Raw genomic sequence first — 11,759 nt, forward strand, 5'->3', positions numbered from 1 at the left:
TACCACAACAGCAAATTTATTGACGCTACACCCTAGCGAGCAAATGCACAGCATACCATGACGTGCTGTCAAGTCACACAAAACGACACAAAGAAATGAGCATCAGAATTAACAGCAGAACCATCTCTACTAATTTATCCATAAAATCATTTCGTCTTGCAGGTACAAATGCTCGTTAAATCACATACAGGAAATTTGCGTCGTACAATACTCCTGCAACGACTGCACGAAATAATGTTACCCAGGAAATTCACAACCGGGCGTAGCAGTCACGTACAGAATCAGTTTGTCCAGATTCTTTAGATCAAAGAGTGTATACTTTACGTAATGAAGGGGTAAAGTCGTTTGGCATCGTTGATTGGGAGACGCGCCAGTGTTTGTCCAGCCGCCTGTATTGAAAGCTTTCCCTTCTTCGCCTACCACCTTATTCTCCTTGCGAAATGCTAAATACTGGGTTTCAAGCGAATTTATCCAGTAAACGGGACTGCGGTGAGTTCACGGGTAGAGTTTATAGTGTCACTTCGTGTTGCTGATAACGATGAGAGATACGGGAGTGAATGAAACACAGTGAAGTCACGTAATCCCCCGTAATAGCATCAACGGGGTCCCGGAGCTTAACGTCCCTATCAAGCGGACGGGTCACCACCAACAGTGTTACGTGCCCTCACTCCATGAGACACTGCTGTAATCATTGCTGGAAAACGAGCACTATCCACGGATGAAACTTAAACCACACATGCTATGGTGACTTGCCAGTCTGATGCCTTTGCGCCACTGATGACTTGAAGAAAACTAAAATCTCAGAAGTGTACGTTTTTTGTCACCATGTCTTCTTCAGTTTCTAAATAGCACAAACTTTATTCATACTTACGAAAAGCGAAGTGTGGGCAAGGCGTTCAGTAACCCCCCGCCAATGCAGAAGAAACCTCCATGTACGCAACAATTTTGAGAAGAACTGTTGAAAGATGAAACCCCAAAAGACTGGATTCAAAACATGCTGAAAGATAAAACAAATGCGCGGCGTCGCTTTTGTCAGTGACTTCCCGGCTGCAAGTATTTGGGACTGAGAGATCATTCCAAACTCGACAAGCAGGAGAAAGCAGCTAAACCATTTTCTTGCGCTAGACAGTCTAAACTGAAGTTTCAGCCTAAAGTTCCGTCAGTCGCAACAGCGAGAGTCGAGTATGCATGCGTTCGCCATCTCAGCAAGCTGAACAAAAGATGTTTCCAAATAAGGGATTTGAAAATGTATAACCAAAATTACAGTGGAGTGATCAAAAATGAAATATATCCACACTTCAAAAATGTAATATATCCACACTTCAAAGTTTTGTTGAAAAATAAGGATGGTGATAGTTGTATAACGTACTTATAAACCGATATTACTATTAGGAAACAGCTACGTGTTTGTATTTTGTACTTCTCAGTAGACAAAGTATATGTCGTTTCAACATTTGTTATTGATTCGGGTGATGCAAAAACAATTGCTGAAAGTGGCAAAGCAATATCAGCTGACTTCGAAATGAATTTGCAGAAAGTGTGATATAGGCACAGACAACGCATCTGTTATGGTCGGCAAAGACAATGGAATCTATGCTCTCCTTGAGCGAGAAAGTGCACACCTAATCCTCATACCCATGTTCTAGTCACTCTGTCCAGTTAGCCCTTTGCTATTTTCGTAAAGAAGATTTACCAGCACATTTGGAATATATTTTTTTTTTTTACATACAATTGGCTTCATCGCACCTCGATAAGGCACAAGGCCTACAATGATGTGTAAAACACACTTTATGAGGAAGATCCCTTGAAGATGATACAAGCCGCCGGAGCACGATGGATCTTAATAAAATGGTTCAAATGGCTCTGAGCACTATGGGACTTAACTTCGGAGGTCATCAGTTCCCTAGAACTACTTAAACCTAACTAACCTAAGGACATCACACACATCCATGCCCGAGGCAGGATTTGAACCTGCGACCGTAGCAGCAGCGCGGTTCCGGACTGAAGCGCCTAGAACCGATCGGCCAATCCGGCCGGCGATGGGTCTTAATAGAGCCCGTCTGTGGACACGTAGTTATTGTCAGTGAGGGGCTTTACAAATGTACTTCAGGGAAGTCTGAGTGACTGGTTCTATACTGTTCAGACACTACATCAATGTATAAAGGCAATAACAACAAACTGGTTTTCATATTTCTGCGACCAATTCCACGAGAGTGCAACGTAGTTAATAAGGTGCTCCAGTCTAGATCTGCCGACTCCAACAAGCTGCTGCAACATCTCAGTTTTTTAATTCCAACACTTGTGCAGGAGATAATCGTAAAAGGGTGTCAAGAGGGTTTGCTTTTTGTATATGTTAAAAAAATTTCATCCTAAGTCACTTCTGGTTTCAGCTTTTGAAAAGAGCAATTTTGCGTATCAGCGGTAGAATGGCTGTGGATACTTAAATTAAGAATTCGGAATATTTGCATTAACTTTTTTGTACGCGTTGGCAGTGAGCTCCAATCCCTTCTCCAGAAGAATGTTGAAGTGCTAAGCAAGGTACCATCTACAGCACCAGAAAACTGTTTTAAAAAGAGTAAAGTACAGCATCACATCATTAGCTTTGGAAACAGGTATCAGAACGGCCATCTTGTGTTATGATGAACTCTAGTGGCAGAAAATCAACTGTGTGGAATGAGAGAATGTGACAGACTTGGTTTGATTTTGGTCTGAAGTGTCAAATTATGAGGATGCATGTAAACAGAAGCCTTTTTGTGAAATCTGCAATTTGGATAGAATACTTCTACTCTTTCCTTGGTCAAATGCAGAAGTAGAGAGGTACTTTAGTGAAATGAATACAGCCAAAAGTTCGTACAGAAACAGAATGGGGAGTACCATGATCATATCCACACCGACGATTCGTGCTTGACTTTCCGGTTTCAGAATGTGCCGTTTCAACTTCCAATTTAAAGATGAAGTTCTGAAAGAAACTAGGTAAGTTTGGAATTTATAAATATTTCGAGTTTTTTACACTACCATGCTTTACGTAAATGTTGTTTGTTTCATAGGTACCATCCAAGCCTACGGCAGGATTAGTGGCATTAACTCAGACAAGCCAATTCCTGGAAGAACTAGATGACCCTGACGTATCTGTTTCTCATATGGAGTAAATTGTACAGTTCAAAATTCACGTGTTGTAATTAGGAAATTGTTAACCTAATATATAAATGTAAATTTTCAGTAGTCTGAAGGCAGACTATGCAAGTAAAAGGACAATATGCCTTTAATATACTGTACTTAGCCTGTAAAGAAATCGTGTTTCTCCTAAAAATGTTTTGAAAGGTGGTTTGCCGAATGTGACAGAGTTACCAGCACTGTACTTATAATCTCTCATACATGGCTGTACGTTAGTAATATTCGTATTGACAACGCAAATAAAATCAGTTATTACGAAGAGGATAACACTTCTACTGATGGTTGTGTATTTGACTGAAATTTAATGTGTGGGTTGTGAATGCAATTTTGTTCCAGAAGTGCAGATAAGTAACCGGAAAAAATTACTACAGAAAAGTAGAATAAACGGTACAGTTATAAGAGGTGCTGATTTCTTTCTCGTACACACTGCTTATTTTACTCGTGCCCGTTTTCGCCCAAACCCAGCGTCCCAAGATGGCACAAATTAAATGCAATCTGAGCATTCGAGATAATTTCCCTTCACTTGTATTAATATCTGTGTACTCTCGTGCATAATAGCGAATCCTTTATTATCGGCGGGGATCGCTGTTAGATGAGGTGGGATAATAAGATTTGAAACTTTGCAAAATTGCTCCTAATTTCCAAACCGCGTAACCCTAGCTTTCAGATGAGATTCATTAGAGACGCAAGCTGTACGGAAATATCGTATGGTTACTATACGTAAAAGAGTTGAGTAATACATATACACTCCTCCTTGCCTGCTGGAATAAACTATTTGAATAAAGTATTTTTTTCTAGTCAGCAGTTAAGTATGACAGACAGAAGTAAAACTTTATTTCAATTACAGAAAAGAATAAGCACTAGGCAAACCTGGTAAATTAAACATCTGACCATACAAATTGCCTCTTTTCTATGTATATGTATATCGTCTGCATCCTAGGCTGCATTGTATCTTCCAAGGGAGCCAAGTACATAGCGGTGGTACAATAAAAACGAGGATATGTGAACTCTAAATGTTTCAATTACGGGGAAATCAGTTCTTTGATAGAGGAGCCAGGTGCCTTCAATAAGAACCGGTACATCGAACTGTTGGCAATCAGGTTTCGCCATTTGACCTCTGTCTCGCTGTTGATCGTTACATTACTTGCGCCATCTTAATTGTGTCCAGTGAGCCATAACCGTCAACTGCTTGATACGACCTACACTGAGCTAGCTGCTGTATTGGAGAGAACTGTGTATACAATAACAGGGCGACGGAGTAGTTCCGTGTGTCGTGTGATCTGGATGTCTACAAACACTGCAGCACTAAACTAGGCAGAGTGGCAAAAACATGTGAGACGGGAGCATTTGACCCCGGCTAAATCCTGAAAGACCTTGCACGCTAGAATAATATCAAGAGCACTGTTTGGGAGAAACAGATATAGTAAATTAAAAGTGGACAACACTACGTTGATTCTAAATGCGGACGGATTGGTCACGTAACACGAAATCACTCGCCTCTTCAACTGGTGAGCAAACGTACCATACAGTACCATCTTCTGGCTACAATGTATGGAAACCTCCAAGTAGAAGTTCACAGGAATTTAGCAAAGGTGTACGAGAACCGAAGTTGGATGTTCAAAGCATGGGGTAAGTTCTGTTGGACTTGCTTATGATAGCCAAGTGCCGTCTGACTCACGTGAAGTTATCGTTAATGCTGATATGGAGGGTGACACTTATTGAGCTATATGAAATAAAACTGTCATGATTGCTGAACGGTTTGCGTTAGGACGTTCAAACTACACGGTTGGCCGCGAGGCGTGATGGCAATTAGTATGCGTTGTGTTTAGCGACGAAGCCCACTTTCATTTGGATGAGTTCGTCGATAAGCAAAATTGGCACATTTGGGGGACTGAGAATCCGCATTTCGCGATCGTGAAGTCTCTTCACCCTTAACGGGTGACTATGGTGTGTGCAATGTCATGTCACAGAATAATCGGTTCGATATTCGTTGATGGCTGAAGTTCACTACCGAACGGTACTTGAAGGTTTTGGAAGATTGTAACCTCCCAACAGATAAATTAATTATAGCATTCACATTCAGTGTAACGTCCCAAGATAAGTTCCGTAACCTACCAATAATAAAATGTGACTAAGCTCTCAATAAAATTGTGGCTCTCTTATAACCTTTCAATAATTGACTGTGAATTTAAACTGGTAAATTTTGGGCGTCAGCAGCGCTGCGTCATGGCCCTGAAAGATCATTCTGAATAAATTGAAAATTCTTTCCTCAATGAAGTCGCCGGATAACGCGTATATATCTGCTCCTATAAGAAATTTTTCTGGCACAGCCCAGTGCAATGTTGACCGCTAGATTTGTCATTTATAAGAGGAAACGACTGATTTTTCTTTACGACAATCGGGATGACCATGGATTGCAGAAATTAATAAATTCTTTAAATTTAGATGACTGATTGTCAAAAAGTTAATTTTATAAAAAGGATTATTATTAAAAGATTTTTTGAAACATTTGCAAATTTTGTTGTAACAAACTACATATGCGCGCAGCTGCTTTTACCTTATATTACATCGCTCAGGCACCGCCATCGTTCCCGACGACCGGCCCAGCCAACTCCATACCCACGACTGCTAGCTACTACTTACTCCTACTGGCACTGCTCTTACTGCAGCCAACACTGCTCTCTGGTCTGAGATCCTCTTATAACTTACATATCGCAGGCAACGCGTGAGCAATCCATCGAAATTACATCTGCTCGAGTTCGCTAGCAATAAATTCCTTAGTCATGGACCTCTTACAAGATGATTTCATCACCATTATTCAAAGTGACTCTGATTTCGACACGACGCTGTTCATGCAAGACGGAGTTCAACCCATCGAAGTAGGAGACTGTTTGATGTGCTGGAGGAGTACTATGGGGATCGCGTTCTGGCTCTGGGGTACCCAGAGGCCACTGGCATGGCCCACGATTGTCCGCCATATTCTCCGGATCTGAACACATGATACTTCTTTTTGTGGGGCTATATTAAAGACAAGGTGTAGAGCAATAACCTCAAAACCATTGCTGAGTTGATAACAGCCATTCAGGAGAACATCGACAGCATCGATGTTCCGATACTTCAGCGGATCATGAAGAATTTCACTGTTCGTCTGCGCCACATCATTTCCAACGATGGTATGCATATCGAACATGTCATAACCTAAATCAGAATATCTGTAGTGACGTTTACATGTTAAATAAAGTATGTGCACGCCGTAGTTTGTAACTAATTTACATTCTTTTTTTCATATAGTAAAAGTTGTCACCCTTTATCTCGCAGTACGAAAGCCACCATCTTAATGTTTCTCTATTTTCATTAATCCAGTCTAGAAACTTTTTGGACTGATGGGATACACAATCAGGAGTTTCTATCCATTCTTTTAGAATTTGTTGAGATCAGTATCCTTCGTAAACCGATCATTCTCGGGTTGTTAACATTTCAGTAGTACAGTTCGACGCTTATTTGGGTGCAGTATTGAAAGTTTCTTTTAAAATTACTTTCGTTTTGTTTTTGAACTCGTACTGTATTGGACGGTTGGTTCTAACTTCACTGTTGTCTAGCTTTGGGTGACTATGTCCATTTCCAACTGTGAGAGAAACATCCCTGCGAGAATATATGAATTTGGCAGTTTTATAAATCTTTCTAAGTATGTGCGAACTGATTAAATTCTGATCTATACTATTAATCTCTTTAATTAAACAAAGTAGTTCCTGTGCGTTAATGATGATGATAGTGCCTGTCAGTTGATCATTTCCGTAGCAAACTGAGCCTTAAATGAGAATATCTTAGCTCGTAAAGTAATTGGAAACGTGGTGTTTGCTGCTCTCTGTGCATCAACTGAAAAGTTTCTAACTGCAGTTGATGAGAGCTTAGTGCAATTCTCCCGACAACAAGGAAATTATTTTATACACATCATTAAGTGAGATACTCCTTAAATAACAATGACTTGGGTCGAGGATGTGGACAACGTTCTTTGGCGAAATATTTCTTTAGCAAACTGTTTTCAAATTACCTGATACATTATTACATCTATGCAATTCATGTTACAACACTCATTACCACTGACAAAGGGAGACATTGATATCAAACTTACTGTCACAAACGTTACACAAATAATTAACAAATACGAAAAATATCTTACAGTGAGAGTTTCTCAATCTTTAATCCAAAATCTAAAGTTCCATAATATGTATATCTCATTCAACAATGGTTCCAAACTACGGGAAACTGCAGCGTAACTACATAAAAAATATTACCTTCATTCCTTTTCATAGTCTTTTCCAGTCTTATTGCATCTCATTTCATTCTAAAGCACTAATCGAATCCTCCTCCTCTGTTTCACAATATTCAAACAGAAATAATTTTACTTAAATACAAATGCACATAAATTTACGTCTACATTTACTGCTCGGCATCTGTCTCAGTTCTCCTCTAACGACAGAACTCCCGCGCTCCGCGCTACCAAGCAGCGATGACAAAACGAGCACATCTTCCAGCGACACAGCTACTCTGACCAAATACTGCGTGAAAATAATAAGCAATTCAAGATTGAGACATACTTGGATGTACAAATTCCAGAAATGCAAATAATAAACTCCCAATTAACCCGTTTCAGTACGATGTGTATTACCTGCCTTTCACTGCCGATCTTTAATGGAACTTACAATCAGATCATCTGAATTCGGTGCTGACCTCAAACCCCGTAGTCGCCTGTACCGAACGCCACCCCATAGTCCCCGAGTTTTGTGAGGAAGGGTTAAAGCCAGGCTCAAAAAATGGTTCAAATGGCTCTGAGTACTATGGGACTTAACTTCTGAGGTCATCAGTCCCGTAGAACTTAGAACTACTTAAACCTAACTAACCTAAGGACATCACACACATCCATGCCCGAGGCAGGATTCGAACCTGCGATCGTAGCGGTCACGCGGTTCCAGACTGAAGCGCCTAGAACCGCACGGCCACAACGGCCGTAAAGCCAGGCCAAGTAACTGTTATTGAATGCTGCCCTACCCTTCAGAGTGACGAAAATAGCTAGGTGACACTATTTTTCGAGTCACGAAGTGTCAACAGCGGTAAAAGTGTTCCTCCAACTTATCAGTTCGGCCGGCTGCGGTGGCCAAGCGGTTGTAGGCGCTTCAGTCCGGAACCGCGCGGCTGCTACGATCGCAGGTTCGAATCCTGCCTCGGGCATGGATGTGTGTGATGTCCTTAGGTTAGTTAGGTTTAAGTAGTTCTAAGTTCTAGGGGACTGATGACCTCAGATGTTAAGTCCCATAGTGCTCAGAGCCATTTGAACCATTTTTTCTCAGTTCGTCGACGAAGAAGATCGGCCCCGGGCGATGCTACTCGAGGACCGCTGTGTGAACGTCGTCAAGGTTGGAAAAATCTACACTCACATGAAGATGCTCTTATGGCTTGTCTAGTTCATCTGATCTCAATGGTATTGATAATATCCGGTGCGCAGTAGAGTCTAAAACTCAGCTCAGGCAACCCTCTTTGAGCAGCAGTGTCCGCAGCTTGTGGTCTAATAGTTAGCGTTGCTGTCTCTTAATCCTTTGTTCCCGGGTTCGATTCCTGGACGGGTCGGGGATTTTCTACGCCCGGGGACTGAGTACTAGTGTTGTCCTCAACATTTCATCATCATTCAGGAAAATGGCTACACTGGACACCGAAAGGATTGGGAAATTGAACGGGCGCTGAGAACTGCGTAGTTGAGCGCGCCACAAACCAAAATCATCACCACCATCATCATCATCCTTGAACAATGAGCAACAGTTGCGCGATGATGGGTCAGTGGCTGTCCATTCCTTTCGGTGTCTCGTAGAGTCACGCCACCGGCTTCGTGATGCAAAAGGACTTTTAGACCCTTCCAGGTAGTATGAGAGCACTGTGGACAATCTCTGCGACAACTCTGCAGCAATCGTTGAATGATTCATGACTCACGACATCCATTTTGTCTAAATCTGTGTAAGTGAAGGTTTTTGTCTTTTGTGTCCGAGTCATTGGACCATCATTTGTCTATGGTCGAGTCACTGCTCTTCCGGTTGAGTTCATCACCAACTGGTGCCCTTTCACCGGTTGTGACGTTTGATGGCCGACATGATCACATGTTGTCCTGGATGATGCCACAATCACGTAGAAATTATTGAGAGTTTCGGAGTAGGCCGCATCGACTCATCGAGTTGTCGCCGTGGACAGCGAACAGCGAATTGTGAAGTGTTGCTATATTAGCCCCAGATGTGCACAGAAATTGGATCACTGCGCGTTGGAGAAGTGATAACACTGATCATACATGGTGGCGTAGCAAATTCAGACGGCATAAGGTAGGTGGTAAACGGCAGTTTCTTCTACCGAAACACATGTAACTGTAAGCTTCTTAAGCATACACAAATAAGGGTTTTCTGTAAGCATGTTCAAGTATCATTCGACTCCGCACAGTCCAAACATGGTTGTACAACCATCAAATCATTCTCGGATATGTGAAGCTCGAGCGAAAACGAGTTCCCACGTGCCATTCGCGAATGGAACAGGGCACGGGGGGATCAGGTAGTGGTACCGTAAGTACCCTCCGCCACACAGCGTTAGGTGGCTTGCGGATTATGATGTAGATATATGGCCAACTTCGTCTTTATAAGGGAGAAAAAAAAACAGACTGCGTAATGAAATGAAACAAGGTATTCTCATAATGAGTTACTCTGACCTGAAGATAATGTGCACATGAATCGTATTATTTCAGGATAGATACAAACGATATTTGAAACTCCTCTTTCTTGCAACATCTACGGTTAAAAAGCTAAACACATTAAGGAGGTAAACTGCAACATCACACGAAAATTTGGCGGTAATCACGCACCTGTACACATTTGTAACACGCGGGTTTTGTGTGTGTACTTAATCTTTTCCTATATTAGATTAATAAATACTTCATATTTTTTCTTCTATAGATGCTTTTGGGAGAATTTGTCTTTTCAATTATACTTTTATGTACGTCAGGGCCATTTTTTGTATTTTGTTAAAGATATAGCGTACGCAACATCCGTCTTTTCCTTCCCGACATAAGCTCTCACTTTAATAGTTTTGTACTCGTATACTCCAACAGCAGTATGTGTTTGATTTACATGTCACCCGATATAGTGGCGCTACGAAGAATACTCCGCTTGACATTTACTTGTACAAGCCTGCATATTTTCGGTACTTAGGTACTCTTGTCAAGCTTGAGCCATTGAAAATCGTTCAAGCGGCATCGGCATTCCTAATGCTTGCGTTAAATTACCGCACACACGATCAAGCATGCTTGCACGAAGTGCTTGATCATGAATGCCAAGCAATCTTGCAGTTACACGTTAGGCTGTCTAAAAAAAAACTCGTTCTGTCAAGTGCAGACAAGTATCAAGACTCAGTGGAATTTTCGTATTTGTTACCCGACCTAGGGATAACATAGCTGAAAGACGGAAGGAAGGAAGGTAGGTTGAGTTTAACGTCCCGTCGGCACCGAGGTCATTAGAGACGGAGCACAAGCTTCGATGTGTCAAGCATGGGGATGATAATTGGCAGTGCCCTTTTCAAAGGAACCATACCAGTTTTTTCCTGCAGCGATTTAGGGAAATGATGAGAAACCTAACTCTGGATGGTCGGACGCGGGTTGGAACCGTTCTTCCACCTGCTAATGCAGAGTGCTAATGCAGCTGACCTTGCTTAGGTAGGCAATGCTGATACCAGCGACTGGAGGTTGTCACACTACCAGAGGTAGATGTACTTTTTTTTATTGGTTTCAGGGAGAGCCCAGTTCACCATATACAATTATGTTAGATAATGGTACAGACAGGACATTTTTCTAATTCCATTCCAAAAAATAAAACATAATTGTGCGACATAATTAGTCTACAAACACATTAACCTATCATTACAATTAAAAAACAAATTTATGACATACTTATATGTACACATGCGCCTTTTGCGAGTGGAACAGAACAGGGAAGGAGGGATCAGTTGGTGATGCTGCCCTCGACTAAGCTGACTGCTGACGCCATGCAGTAGCAGCGCTGCTTAGCTGCTGCTGGAGCACTGGTTATTCCTCGTGTTTCACTGTCCCTGTTAACACATTGTGGATAACACGAATATAGCATGAGGACTAATTTGGAACATCTCTATGTGATGGGCACGTGAAATTCCGCTTTAAAACTAATTTTGTATTAAACGGGAAACAAACCGATTCTTCCTATCCACGGTGGACGTCTCATGAAATACGTAATGAGCAGTGTTTGTCTCTGTTTACTGCAGCTAGAAATTAAAACAATGAAACTGTAAATATCTGCCGAAACACCAGAGAGGACGTCAAAAAGTAAGTCAAACGTTATTGTGCCAGGCCAAATTTTTATTGAATGCGGCACTGGACTTCAAAGTGACCCAAACACATAACATCATTTTCGAAGATAGTTACCAAATCTCTGTCAACGATGGTAGGAACGTTCTCGCGATCGTTCAGTTCTTCGGTGATAGAAACCCGCTCGTTGGTCATAGCGGTATTCGAGAACCGCTATGTGAAC

The sequence above is a fragment of the Schistocerca cancellata genome, chromosome 2, assembly GCF_023864275.1.
Source record: "Schistocerca cancellata isolate TAMUIC-IGC-003103 chromosome 2, iqSchCanc2.1, whole genome shotgun sequence".
Taxonomy (NCBI): Eukaryota; Metazoa; Arthropoda; class Insecta; order Orthoptera; family Acrididae; genus Schistocerca; species Schistocerca cancellata.